General features: G+C 42.3%; 1 protein-coding gene across 1 annotated transcript in view; it reads left to right on the top strand.

The window, feature by feature from the left end:
• The window catches only part of ZNF606 (zinc finger protein 606), a 52377-nt gene that overhangs the window by 18983 nt on the left and 18953 nt on the right, over positions 1–14441 (top strand). Inside the window, 1 exon segment of the mRNA XM_060288901.2 lies at positions 2830–3264. The gene's annotated coding sequence lies outside the window, so the exon portion shown is untranslated.

The following is a 14441-nucleotide window of genomic DNA, read 5'->3' on the forward strand; positions in this document are numbered from 1 at the left end:
TGCTTTGTTATTGAGTTTCATCATCAGTATTATGTTAGTTACCTTTCAGTTTTATTGTTATATCATTTCTTATGACTGTAGAGTGATAGGGAATAAACTACTCTATGTAAAAACAACAACAAAACATGCTGTAGTATTTTTTGTGATATGCTCAGATGATGAAAAATTCTCTCCACTTTGTGTGTGTGTGTGTGTGTGTGTGTGTGTGTATGCGCATGCGTGCCTAAAAATGTCTTTATTAAGCCTTCATTTTGGAAGGATTTTTTTCTTGGATATAAAATTTTAGGTTTTTTCTTTCAGCTTTAAACGTAAGGTAGATAGCTAGTGGGAAGCAGCCGCATAGCACAGTGAGATCAGCTCGGTGCTTTGTGATCACCTGGAGGGGTGGGATCTGGAGGGTGGGAGGGAGGGAGATGCAAGAGGGAAGAGATATGGGAACATATGTATATATATAACTGATTCATTTTGTTGTAAAGCAGAAACTAACACACCATTGTAAAGCAATTATACTCCAATAAAGATGTGGGAAAAAAAAAAAAAGATGTTTGTCTTGGGGCTTCCCTGGTGGCGCAGTGGTTGAGAGTCTGCCTGCCGATGCAGGGGACACGGGTTTGTGCCCTGGTCCGGGAAGATCCCACATGTCACGGAGCGGCTAGGCTCGTGAGCCATGGCCACTGAGCCTGGGCGTCCGGAGCCTGTGCTCCACAACGGGAGAGGCCACAACAGTGAGAGGCCCTCGTACCGCAAAAAAAAAAAAAAAAAAAAAAAAGTTTGTCTTTTGTTTCCTTGTTTCCATTGTTTCTTGTGGGAAGTCAGCTGTTTTCCTTCTTGTTGTTCCATGAATATAATCTGTTGTTTTCTTCTGATTACTTTTAAGATTTTTACTTTTTATTTGGTTTTCAACAGATTGTGACGTTTTAGGTGAGGTCTTCTTTGAAATGATTCTGTTTGGAGTTTGCTGAGCTTGTAGGATCTATAGGATGGTGCCTTTAATCAATCGAGGAAAACTCTCCCACATCTCTTCAAATATGCCTTCTGCTGCTTTCTGTCTCTCTGCTTTAACATTACACGTTACACGTTAATCCTGTGTCAGATGCTCTGTTTTTACATTCTTTTCACTTCCTTTGTATCATCATAAAGTTTCCACCTACTGCCTTAATTCACAATCCTTTCTTCTACTGTGTCCAGACTGCAGTTAAGTGCATTCATGGTTTACGTCAGATATTATACTTTTATTTAGTTGTAGAATTTTTTTTGGTTCTTTTCTTCTTTTTTTTCCATGAAATTATTTCTCATGTTTATAATAATTTTAAAATCTTTTCCTGCTACTTCTGATGTTTGGGATATCTGTTTTTGTTGACTTTTTTTTTCTTGATTATGTGTCACATTTTCCTGATTCTTACATTTCCTGATTCTAGTCAGTTTTTTGTGTACTGGACACTGTGGATGATACCTTGTAGGGACTATAGATTGTTATCTTCTACTAAAGAGTGTGAATTTTGTTTTGGTAGGTGGTTAAATAATTACAAATCACCCTAATCCTGATGAGGCTTGGTTTAGGATTGATTAAGGTAGAGTTACTTTGATTTTGCTTAATCCTTGGGTGTAGCCCTAATTCTTGGGCATGGTCTTTCCTTCTGGGATGTAGCTTTCTAGTGTTTCAGCTGAATGCCTTGGGTGCTTACTGATGTTCTTTTGCCCAAGGTGGGTCAGAACTCTAATGCCTCCCAACACTGTGTAACTCCTGAAACCTCTGCTCAGAAACCTAGCAGCTGTTCTTTGCCAGGTCTTTGAGAGCCTTTTCCGATACATTTGCAGTTAGGGTCCAGCTAAGGACTCATGGAGAAACCCACTGCAGGTTTCTGGGTCCCCTCCTTTGCTCTGCTTGACTTTGCAAAGCCCTCCTCACAGACAATTCCATAGCCTCCTCCCTGTGGACAGGAATGTAAGGCCTCCCCGCCTGGCAGGAGCACAATTGTCTACCCTCTGTCCACCTCACAGACATGTACCAGGCACCCACAGAGCTACCAGTGCTGTGCTGGTATCTGGGGAAGAGCAGACAATAAAGGACCAAACGAACAAGGTGATGTTAAATAGCGCTAACCAGTGCTGAGCAGCAGATAAAACAGGACAGTGAGCTGGAAAATGAGGAGTAACCCATATAGGAGGGGAGGTCAGAGAGGGTCTCTTAGAGGAGGTTACCTGGGAGTTGTGACCTGAATGATGAGAAGAAAGGGAAGGGTTGCTGTCACCTGAGACCTTGGAATCAAAACAGACAGGCCTCAAACAGACAGGAATTGTGTGTTAATGGGGGAAATGGTCACTTACAGGGAGAACAAAAGAAACCCAGCAGAAAATGGAACAAGGAGAGCTGTGGTAGTTTGACCCTGGTTCTGAGTGCTCGGGAGGATCAAGAGGTATCCTCTTGACATTGTGAAACTTGTTTGTTAGGAAGGTTAATATGATGTCAGTTACAGGAGGAATGGACCTAACTAGGGAGATGGATCAGAATTTGGAGATATCTAAGGATTAAAGAGGGGTGGCTGTTCAGAATATTTTATGTTTGGGATGTCTGCTTATTCCATGATGTTTCCCCTAATGTGTCTTCTCCCCCTGTTTTGCTGATGACTTTTTTAGCTGATCAGTCTTCCTGTGGATTCCTCTTGTTCTGTGTGTACATTTTGTGGCTTCTCTTCTCAAAGTTCCATCTGTTCCCTTAGTTGATATTTAAAAACATCTACTTGTATTGTGCACATCTTTTGCTTTTATCTCATCATTCTCACTCTAGGAGTTTTTTTTCCCAAGCACCTGTTTTTCATTTCCTTTCAGCATGGAAGCAGACCTAAAAGCCAAGAGTCACCACCAACAGAGGCCATTTCTGGTGACAGATTACCCAGCAGCATGAACCTGGAAAGATACACAATGGGTGATTCCTGGTGTTCTACCATAGCAGATGACTGGAAATCTGAGGATGAATCCGGAAAGCAGAAGATGTACAGTGTTAGTGTGGGGCCAGTGGAATATGAACAAGGGCAACTAGTGACCCCGGATGGGGATTGGGAAAATGCTGAAGTTGTGGGGAAATGCAGCTTCTATTCCGACTTTGTTTCTTCACAGAGATTTCTTATCAAAGAACATTTTAATAAACTGACTCAGGAGTTCACAGTTTACAGCATAATTTTGTTTTTCAGAATCATCAGGAAATCTTGGTAGAAAAGAAATCTTGTAAAGGCAATCCATGTGGAAAAGTCCTGGAAAAATTTTGTAAGTTGAATGAGCATGGTAAATATACCAACCAGAGCATATGCTTTTCTACACATGAGATAATTAATACTGGAGAAAAATGTTATGGATATAAGGAAAGTGGGGATTTTTTTGCCCATAGGTCACACCTCTCTCAGTTCATGAGAACTCATGGTAAGGAGAAGGCCTATGAATGTAATGAATGTGGGAAAGCCTTTAAGAAGCTTTCATCTCTTTCTCACCATCTAAGAAATCTCAGTAGAGAAAAAGCCTATGAATGTAATGAATGTGGGAAATCTTTCTGGCAGAGTGTTCACCTCATTTTGCACCAGAGAATTCACACTTTTGAGAAACCTTATAAATGTAATAAATGTGGAAAATCTTTTAGCCAAAATTCTCACCTTAATGTACATCAGAGAACTCATACTAGAGAGAATCCCTATAAATGTGATGAATGTAGAAAATCCTTCAGTGGACGGTGTAATCTTAATGTGCACAAGAGAACACATACTGGAGAGAAACCCTACAAATGTAATGAATGTGGGAAAACTTACAGTTTTCATTTATCCTTCACTCAACATAAGAGAACACACACTGGAGAGAAACCATATGAATGTCATCAGTGTAGGAAAGTTTTCAATCAAGGTTCTAACTTTATTGGGCACCAAAGAACTCATACCAGGGGGAGGAAATTACACATTTCATTTTAATTCACAAAAGCTATACAAGTATATGTAGATTTTGTCTTTTTTAACCATTTCCAGAGAAGGGCTGAGACTGGGTGGTATTTGATACCTGGGTAAATTGCCAATGAAAAATAATTAGTAAAATCAAAACTCCCTTCAATAATACTAGCTAATACAATCAACCAGTGTGGGAAAGGCCGTTGCTGAGAAGTCAGAATAGGTTGATGATATTTGACTCAAAGACTGAATGTACTATTTCCAAGAGCCAGAGTGCTATGATTTACTTCTTTGTTCTCCAGTGCTAGAAAGTTAGGGTACTTCTAATTTGTTTCAGGAAGTCACCATAAACTGTTATTATGAACACTGTGTAGAAATACGGAAAGCACCTGTAATGTGTACTGAGAAGTGCAGAATTGTTGTGGCTGTGTTATCCTATGTGTGCATCTGGACAAGGGCTTAGAAGAAAACAGAAACGAACATAGCTAATTTAATAAGAGTCTGGGAATACTGGGCCTTTTTATGTTTCTCTAAAAATCGGGACAGTTTTACAACAAATAAAAATACAAGGAGGAGGGACTTCCCTGGTGGCGCAGTGGTTGAGAGTCCGCCTGCCGATGCAGGGGACACACGTTTGTGCCCTGGTCTGGGAGGATCCCGCATGCCGCGGAGCGGCTGGGCTCGTGAGCCATGGCCGCTGAGCCTGCGCATCCGGAGCCTGTGCTCCGCAGCGGGAGAGGCCCGCGTACCGCAAAAAAAAAAATACAAGGAGGAGAAAGAAGCTCAAATGTCAGTCTGAATCATTAGAAATGGGTGCACTAAAGTAGCAAAAACAAGAAGAAATGGAAATAAATTTAGTGCTAAACACAAGAAATTAGAAAAAAAATATTTCTAATCAAGGCAGAAATAAGGATGTAATAGTGATAAAAGGAGAAAATACATAGTAAAAGATGATTCTGAGAAAAACAAACTATAAATTCCAAACTAACACGATCAAGAAAAATAACACACAGATTTGCACCATTGGAAATGAAAAGGGAAATAAACATAGAGAAAATTATATCATAAGATTTGTACATTTTTGTGTTAACACCTGAAAAACTTAGACGAAAAAGATAGTTTTCTAGAAAAACATAATATTGACTGAAGAAGACACAGAAAACCTAATAGACGAAACATTTCAGAATAAATTGAAAAAGTTCTCAGGAAATTACTCCACAAAATTTCAAGCCCAAGCTATTTTATCACTGAATTATTTCCACCTTCAAGAAATAGAAAATTCTTTGATATACAACTATTCCAGAACATATAGAGAGTTGAATGCTACCTCTTTTGTGATACCAGTCTGTCAAAGCTCAAAGAAAGAAAAAGGCCAATATCTCTCAGGAATATTAATGCAAAAGTTCCAGATCAGACATTACAGCGAGTACACCTGGATTTAGGAACAATCACTCCAGTAAACGGGTACTTTGTATTAGGAAATATACGACTACCATGCTCCATTTTAATCAAGCAGTGGGGAAAAACAAGTCATCTCAATGATTAATGAAAAAGAAGCTGATAAAACTTAATATTTATTATTTCGGGGGAGAAAAAAACCCTGGTAACGGAAAAAGTATTTTTGTTTGTTTGTTTTTGCGGTACATGGGCCTCTCACTGTTGTGGCCTCTCCCCGTTGCGGAGCACAGGCTCCGGACACGCAGGCTCAGTGGCCATGGCTCACGGGCCCAGCTGCTCCGCGGCATGTGGGATCTTCCCGGACCGGGGCACGAACCCGTGTCCCCTGCATCGGCAGGCGGACTCCCAACCACTGCGCCACCAGGGAAGCCCGGAAAAAGTATTTTTATAATATGATGATATCAGGCTTAATGGTGGCACTAGAGCTGAGGTTGGCAAACTAGGGCCCACAGGCCAAATCTGGCCCATGTGTTTTTGTAAGTAAAGTTTTGTTGGAACATAGCATGTACCCACTCATTTCCATGTTGTCGGTAGCTGCTTTATGAGGTAGAGTAGCTGTGAAAGAGGTTGCATGGCCTGAAAAGCCAAAATGCCAGAAAAGCTTTGCCAATTCCTGATCTAGAGCCGTTCCTGTTCCATTCAGGAAGGACCAAGGCAAGGTTGCTCACCAGCCTTATGTATGAGCAGGCAGTTCACAAAAGGAGTACATATGGACAATAAATACATGGAAAAGTGTATGAGCTCATCAATAATCAAAGAGATATAAATAAAAATGATAAAAGTATATACTTGGGCACCTGTTATGAGGTAGGCAGTATCCCAAGCATTCAGTCTAAGTAACCTCATTTAATACAAAAATCCTAGTAAGGAAGTGCTGTTTAGACTGCAGAAAATTCAGTCCCAGGTGGCTAACTGACAGGTAAAGACTGGCAAGGATTTTAAAAGACTGTGTTGGATGTAGGCAAAACTAGTAGGGAAATTGACCCTATTATTCAGCACCCATGGATGGTTATATGGGTGCACCCTCTTTATAGGGTGGTCAGGTTAGAAGTGTCCATATGTAAAGTATGCTCATGAGTTGATTCAGCAGTCTCACCCGTGGAAATAACTGCACAGTTATGAACGCACACGGCCCTAGGACCTTTGTTATAGCACGGTTTGTAACAGCAAAATAAGAAATGCTCACCAATAGGAGAATGTTTAAGTAACTGTGGTGCAGAAATTAAATGGCATATTGTTGGGAGACAAAATTAGGCTCATAACAACCTGGATGATCCCAACTCTATAAAACCATAAATCTCAGGGGAACTCTGTGGAAGAATGTCACCCACATGTTGACATTGATTATCTATGGGTAATGGGACTTTTAAGCAATGTTTGCTCTACCTTTTCCTAAGCGATTTTGTTTACAGTGAATGTGTACCATTTGATACACATGCAGCTTACTTATTCAGCACAGTTCCCAGAATAAGTAACTTCTCAGCCTGTGTCTGGTTTCTGCCTGCCTCTGAATGCTCCCACCATAGCACTGTCCCAGGTGTTCACCCTGCTTGGCTTGCACTGGCCCTGTTCTGGTTCCTGGAATCTTGGCAAGGTGCCTGCAAATGTTTTTCCCTCCATCTGGAACCACAGTCCACCCAGCATAACCTTTGGGAAGCTGAGACCCATCCTTCTGGTCTGGGTTTAGACATCACTTTAGAAAGGACATTCATGACCAACCAGACCTAGCTGATCCTTCGTCACACCATTTATCAGAGTTTGCAAAGATTTGTTTACCTGTTTATTCTTCAAACAGCAAGTAGAATTCCTGCTGAAACGTTAACTCCTGTCATGCCAGCCTCTGTGGAGAAAGTTCCTGTGTCTTCCCATTTTATCCAGAATTTAAGATTCAGATCCTTAACATGGAAAAGCTTACTGGGGCCCTCACCTGTGATTCTCCCCCTGACTACATTTTAATCACAGAGGTAGCTTTAAAGAAAATGACAACATCAAACTTGTTTCCAGTGAAGATGTAGGAGTGCATGAACAACCTTAGCTCCCAATGTAACAATGAGTAAAACAAAGTTTAAAAATTATACTCTCCTATGGTACACTACCAAAGAGGGGCTGGGAGCAAGGAAGCCTTGATGCATTTCAAGGAGGTGGCCCCTTCACAGGTGAGCACGCTGGGGACAAGCAACTGGTCTGGGTGCAGGTAGGCCTCAAAATTGGCTAGAGCAACTCTGAACAAAGAAGGAGAGAGCAGCAGAGCCCTGGACAACAGTGAGCGGGTGGAACAGAGCCCCAAACTTGGGGCAGGAAGAACTCCAAGTGCAAAAGTAATTTTCTCATCCTGAGAATCCCCTTAGCCTAGAATTTTGCTGTGTACCCAGAACAGTGAAGTGCTCATATCTTAGAGGCACCATTGAAGCATTTTTGACAAATGCATATCAAGACACAACATTTCTATTACGCTAGCAAGTTCTTTCATGTCCCTTGCCTCAACCTGATAAAAGGCATCTACAAAAACCTACAGGTAATATCACACTCAATAGTAAAAAACGGAATGCTTTACCTCTAAGATGAGAACAAGGCAAGGATGTCTGATCTCACCACTTCTATTCAACATTGTAATGGAGGTTCTAGCTAAGGCAATTGGCAAGAAAATGGAATAAAAGGAATCCGTATTGGAATGGAAGAAGTAAAATCTGTTATTTACAGATTAACTGATCTTCAATGTAAAAATCTGATGGAATCAAAAAAGAAAAAAACTATTAGGACTAGCAAGTGAGTATAGCAGGATTGCACAATACAAGATCAATATTCAAAAATCCCTGGTGGTCCAGTGGTTAAGACTCTGCGCCCCCAATGCAGGGGGCCCAGGTTCGATCCCTGGTCAGGGAAGTAGATCCTGCATGCTGCAACTAACATAGCCTACATGCCGCAACTAAAGATCTGGCACGTGACAACGAAGATCCCACATGCCACAACTAAGACCCAGTACAGCCAAATAAATAAATAAATAAATATTTTTAAAAAAAAATTGCAGGGAGCTCCCTGGTGGTCTAGTGGTTAGGGTTCAGCACTGTCACTGCCATGGCCTGGGTTTTGCTATAAAAAGAGGAATATTTTCAGTGTTATTGGCCACAGTAACTTTTTCTTGTTGTTGTTGTTAATGATGTTCTTTTAGAGATTTTATGTGAGAATAATTTCCTTAGGTAAATATCCAGTTATTTTGGAAAGATCTTTTCCCATTTTGTTTTTGTTGTTTTTTAAACAGTTGAAATAACAAAAATCCTAAGTACTCAAAAAAATTAATTGCAGAGAGTTCCCTTGTGGTCTAGTGGTTAGGATTTGGTGCTTTCACTGCCGTGGCCTGGGTTCAAATCCCTGGTGGGGGAACTGGGATTCCTCAAGCTGTGCATGCAGTGGAAGCATGGAGTCCTGTCTTTTACTTTGTTTATGGTGTCTTTTGAAGAAAAGAAGGATTTTTAAAAATGTCTTTTTTCTTTCATTGTTTGTGTTTTATGTCTTCAGTTCAAAATCCCAACTACGTTTGGGTCCTAAAAATAGTAGCTTGTATTTTCTCCTAAAAGACTTTCTAATCAGCTTAATTGCAATATAATTGACACATAATAAAACTGCACATGGACTTCCCTGGTGGTGCAGTGGTTAAGAATCTACCTGCCAATTCAGGGGACACGGGCTCAATCCCTGGTCCTAGAAGATCCCACATGCTGCGGAGCAACTAAGCCCATGCGCCACAACTACTGAGCCTGTGCTCGAGAGCCTGTGAGCCACAACTACTGAGCTCATGCGCTCTAGGGCGTGTGTGCCGCAAATACTGAGCCTGCGTGCCACAACTACTGAAGCCCTTGTGCCTAGAACCTGTGCTCCGCAACAAGAGAAGCCACCACAATGAGAAACCCGCGCACCACAATGAAGACTATCCCCCGATCACTGCAACTAGAGGAAGCCCGAGCGCAGCAACGAAGGCCCAACGCAGCCAAATAAATAAATAAATAAAAATAAACTGCACGTAAAGTGTACAATTTCATAAATTTTGACCTTCTTAAAAAAATTTTATTTTTGGCTGCATCGTGTCTTAGTTGCAGCACGCGGGGTCTTCACTGCGGCATGCAGGATCCTTCACTGGGGTGCGCGGGCTTCTCTCTCTAGTTGAGGCGCACAGGCTTAGTTGCCCTGCAGCACGTGGGATCTTAGTTCCCTGACCAGGGGTCGAACCTGCGTCCCCTGCATTGGAAGGCAGATTCTTTACCACTGGACCAGCAGGGAAGTCCACTTGACTTTTTTTTTTTTTTTTTTTTTTTGCGGTACGCAAGCATGTGGGATCTTCCTGGACCGGGGCACGAACCCGTGTCCCCTGCATCGGCAGGTGGACTCTCAATCACTGCGCCACCAGGGAAGCCCCCCTTGACCTTTTTTTAAAAAATTATTTTTCTTTTGGCCACGCCATACGGCTTGTGGGATCTTAGATCCCCTATCTGGGATTGAACCCGTGCCCCCTGCAATGGAAGCGCTGAGTCTTAACCACTGGACCTCCAGGGAAGTTCCAATTTTGACGTTTAAATCTGTAAAACCATCACCACAATCAAGAAAATGAATATGACCATCACCCCCGCACGTTTCTTCATGCCCCTTGAAGTCCCTCCTCCTACCTCTCCACATCCTTCCCCATTCCTCTGTTCCCAAATGACCACAGGTCTGCTTTCGGTTACTATAGATTAGCTTGAATTTTCTAGACTTGTATATAAATGGAATGATATGTTGCATACTCTTTTTTTGGGGGGAGGGGGAACTGGCTTCTTTTACTTAGCATAATTATTTTGATATCCATCCATGTTGTTGCATGTATCAATAGGTCATTCCATTTTACTGCTGACTAGTATTCCATTTTATGGATCTACCACAATTTGTTTATCCAGTCATTTGTTGGTGGACATCTGGGTTGTTTCCAGTTTGGAGCTATTACAAATAAAGCTGCTATGAACACTAGTATAGTGTACAAGTCTTTGTATGGACATATATTTCCTTTTCGATAAATAGGATTAAAACATCTGGATCATACAGTAGGTGTAAGTTCAGCATTTTAAGAAACTGTCATTTTGTTTTTCAAAGTGGTTATACCATTTTACATTCCCATCAGCAAAGTATGAGAGTTCCAGTTCCTCCACATCCCCATCAATATTTGGTATAGTCAGTCTTTTTGATTTTTGCAACTCCAGTAGATGTGTATTGGATTCTCGTTGTGTTTTTTTTTGTTTTGTTTTGCGGTACGCGGGCCTCTCACTGTTGTGGCCTCTCCCGTTATGGAGCACAGGCTCTGGACACGCAGGCTCAGCGGCCATGGCTCATGGGCCTAGCCGCTCTGCGGCATGTGGGATCTTCCCGGACCGGGGCACGAACCCACGTCCCCTACATTGGCAGGCAGACTCTCAACCACTGCGCCACCAGGGAAGCCCTGTTTTTTTTAAATAAATTTATTTATTTAATTTATTTATTTTTGGCTGTGTTGGGTCTTTGTTGCTACGCGTGGGCTTTCTCTAGTTTTGGTGAGCAAGGGCTACTCTTCATTGCGGTACGCAGGCTTCTCATTGCAGTGGCTACTCTTGTTGCAGAGCATGGGCTCTAGGTGCGCGGGCTTCAGTAGTTGTGGCACGCAGGCTCAGTAGTTGTGGCTCACGGGCTCTAGAGCGCAGGCTCAGTAGCTGTGGTGCATGGGCTTAGTTGCTCTGTGGCATGTAGGATTTTCCCAGACCAGGGATTGAACCTGTGTCCCCTGCATTCTTAACCACTGCGCCACCAGGGAAGCCATTGATTGTGGTTTTAATTTATATTTCTCTAATTACTATTGATGTTGAGCATCTTTTCAAGTGCTTGTTTGTCATTTGCCCATCTTCTTTCATGAAAATATTTTACTCTTTTTTCAAAAATTGGGTTCTAATTGTTGATCCACTTTAATTTTTGTACACGGTGTGAGTTAAGGATCAAAGTTCTTTTTTAAAAAAAAAATAAAGATAGATATCCTGTTGTTCCAGTACTACTTGTTGCAAAGGCTATCCTTTTCCCACTGTGTTGCCTTCTGTGCCATTGTAAAAAATCAGTTATCCATAGATGTATGGGTTTATTTCTGAACTATATATTCTGTTTCATTGATGTATCTGTTTATACCAATACCATGCTGTTTCGATTATGTACTTTATAATAATTTTTGAGATCAGATAGTGCTAACTCTCCAATTTTCTTCATTTCTGAGTTGTTTTTATTATTCTAGGTCTTTGCATTTTCATATGATTCCATGTCTACAAAAACTCCTGCTGGGATTTTGATTGGAAATGCATTGAATCTATATATTTGAAGATAATTGACATCCTAACAATATTGAGTCCTCTAACATATAAACAAGTATATTTCTCTATTTGTTTAGGTCTTCTTTAATTTCTGTCAGCAATATTTTGTTTTCAATATATGAATTCTTCACATCTTTTGTCACATTTATCCCTAAGTATTTCATATTTTTGATGTTGCGGTAAATGGTATTTTTACTATTTTCAATTTCCAGTTGTTCATTATAAGCATATAAAAAGGCAATTGTTGGGACTTCCCTGGCTGTCAAGTGGTTAAGACTTTGCATTGCAGTGCAGAGGGGTGCAGGTTCGATCCCTGGTTACAGAGCTAAGATCCCACATGCCTCATGGCCAAAAAACCAAAACATAAAACAGAAGCAATACTGTAACAAATTCAATAAAGACTTTTAAAAAATGGTCCACGTCAAAAAAATAATCTTTAAAAATAATGCAAAAATAATAATAATGCAGTTTTTAAATAATGCATTAGGACTCCATGCTTCCACTGCAGGGGGCCGGGTTCGATTCCCTAGTTGGGGAACTAAGATGCCACATGCCACACGGAAAAAAAAAACAACACTGAAAGGATAAATCTTTCCTTATATATGGAGCAAAAAATGCAAGTTGCAGATGAAATCTTATGCATTTATATGAATGCAAAACGTGCTTTGTATTGCTTTCGAACACAGGCATGTAAAGTTTCAGGAAATGTATGGAGTGATCCACATCTCATTCAGGATAGTGGCTGCCTCTGGAGGAAGGGGGGGTTTCTATTGGCGAGGGAAACACAGGTGTTTCAGCCTGTAGGTTGATTTTTTTTTTTTCAGCTTAGGAGTGTGTTCACAGGGTTTCATTGAATCTCTGACGAGTTTACTATATTTTACATGTTTTTCTTAAAAGAAAAACGAGCAGACGTCTAACGTTAAATTCCAGAGATGTGAGAATTTGGATGCTGAATGGTGAACTGGTGGCAAAGAAAAGCTGTGGAAGGGGGAACTTCTGCATGGTCACCAGCAGTAAAGAAGCATCTTGACGTCCTTCTGGGGGGACTCAGAATCCCATAGTGTTGACCTTAGTGACTCTTGGACTCTTAGCTGGAGAAGATGAGTTAATCCTAGGATTTGAGAGCATAAGGTAACTTCAAGTCTAGCTGACTTGTACTAGTTATTATACTATTGGCGACCCTACAACCCAGTTCATAAAATACCCTACTTATTCCAAGTAATGTATCCTGGACTCCTCCTCCCTTTACCTTAAAAAAAAGAAAAAAATTAATTAAGTTTTATTTATTTATTTTTGGCTGCACTGGGTCTTCCTTGCTGCGTGCAGGCTTTCTCTAGTTGTGGCCAGTGCGGGCTACTCTTCATTGTGGCGTGCAGACTTCTCATTGCGGTGGCTTCTCTTGTTGCAGAGCATGGGCTCTAGGTGCGCGGGCTTCAGTAGTTGTGGCTCATGGGCTCTAGAGCGCAGGCTCAGTAGTTGTGGCACACGGGCTTAGTTGCTCTGCAGCATGTGGGATCTTCCCAGACCAGGGCTCGAACCTGTGTCCCCTGCATTGGCAGGTGGATTCTTAACCACTGAGCCACCAGGGAAGCCCCCCCTTTACCTTTCATTCTTATCTGGTTATGAGGAAATGGAACCAGCTGAAGCCCTTCACGTGGCATGGAGTGACCACATTTTGGGCACCTCTCAGAGGAAGGGCATGTCCACAGACAACCTAGATTCTCCTACTGCTCTGGTCTCTCCCCACTCAGAAACCTCAGTAACAGCTCAGACGTAGCCCAGACTTCCATAATGTGGCATCCAAGATGGCTGTTCGCCCCAGCGTTTGCCACCTCGTGACAGAGAGAACAAGGTAGCATCCAACAAGCTGGGGTACCTGAAGTAGGAGAGGGCCTGGGTATTAGGGAAGCAGTATCATCACACACCTGTAACCCACTCCCCACCGGGCCCTGGTGAACTGCTCTGCATTGAGAGGCCTCCTCCATGCCCTTCCTTGTTCTGGGTATTACAGACTGGACCGCAGCCCATGATGCACAACCTTTAACCTACTGCCTGTTGGCGCTACCTTTTGAACGCTAACATTTCCACAATCTGACCACGGATCACCACCCACGTTGATTACTGCATTGGTACAAAGGTCACTCTGGTCCTTCCCTCACCCTCTTTAACTCTGCTCTCCACACAGAAGCCACAGTGAGTGATCCTTTGAGGAGGCCAGAGCCCATGACTGCTCTGCTCAGAACCATGCCGTAGCTCACAGCCAGAGCCATTCCGATGCCCCTAAGGCTCTCTGCAATTGGCCACTCTCTGACCACCATGCTGTCCCCCCAACTAATCAGTCGAAACTAGGGTGGAGAAATGAACAGGCATGGCGAATAAGGAGCAAGGAGGAAGGGGCTAGGGAGCTCTGAGCAAGGGTCACCCCCAACACAGCTGGGAAGGAGGCCTCGGTCCAGCGGACTCAAATTCGTCTCGGTAACAAGGAGTAGGGCTTCATATGTGAGGGGAAGCTCAAAATTAGGTTCCGTGTCCAAAAAGGGTATCCTAACAACCACTTCCTTAACAATCTTTTAACTACTGAACGAAAAGGAAAGTGCTCAGACTTCAACCAAGTTCCCACCGCTAACTGCGGCTACAGCAAGCCGCCGTTTTACGGACGGCCAAACTGAGGCTCGCCGACCAGCGATTTACCGAGGCCCCCTAACGT

The sequence above is a fragment of the Globicephala melas genome, chromosome 19, assembly GCF_963455315.2.
Source record: "Globicephala melas chromosome 19, mGloMel1.2, whole genome shotgun sequence".
NCBI lineage: Eukaryota > Metazoa > Chordata > Mammalia > Artiodactyla > Delphinidae > Globicephala > Globicephala melas.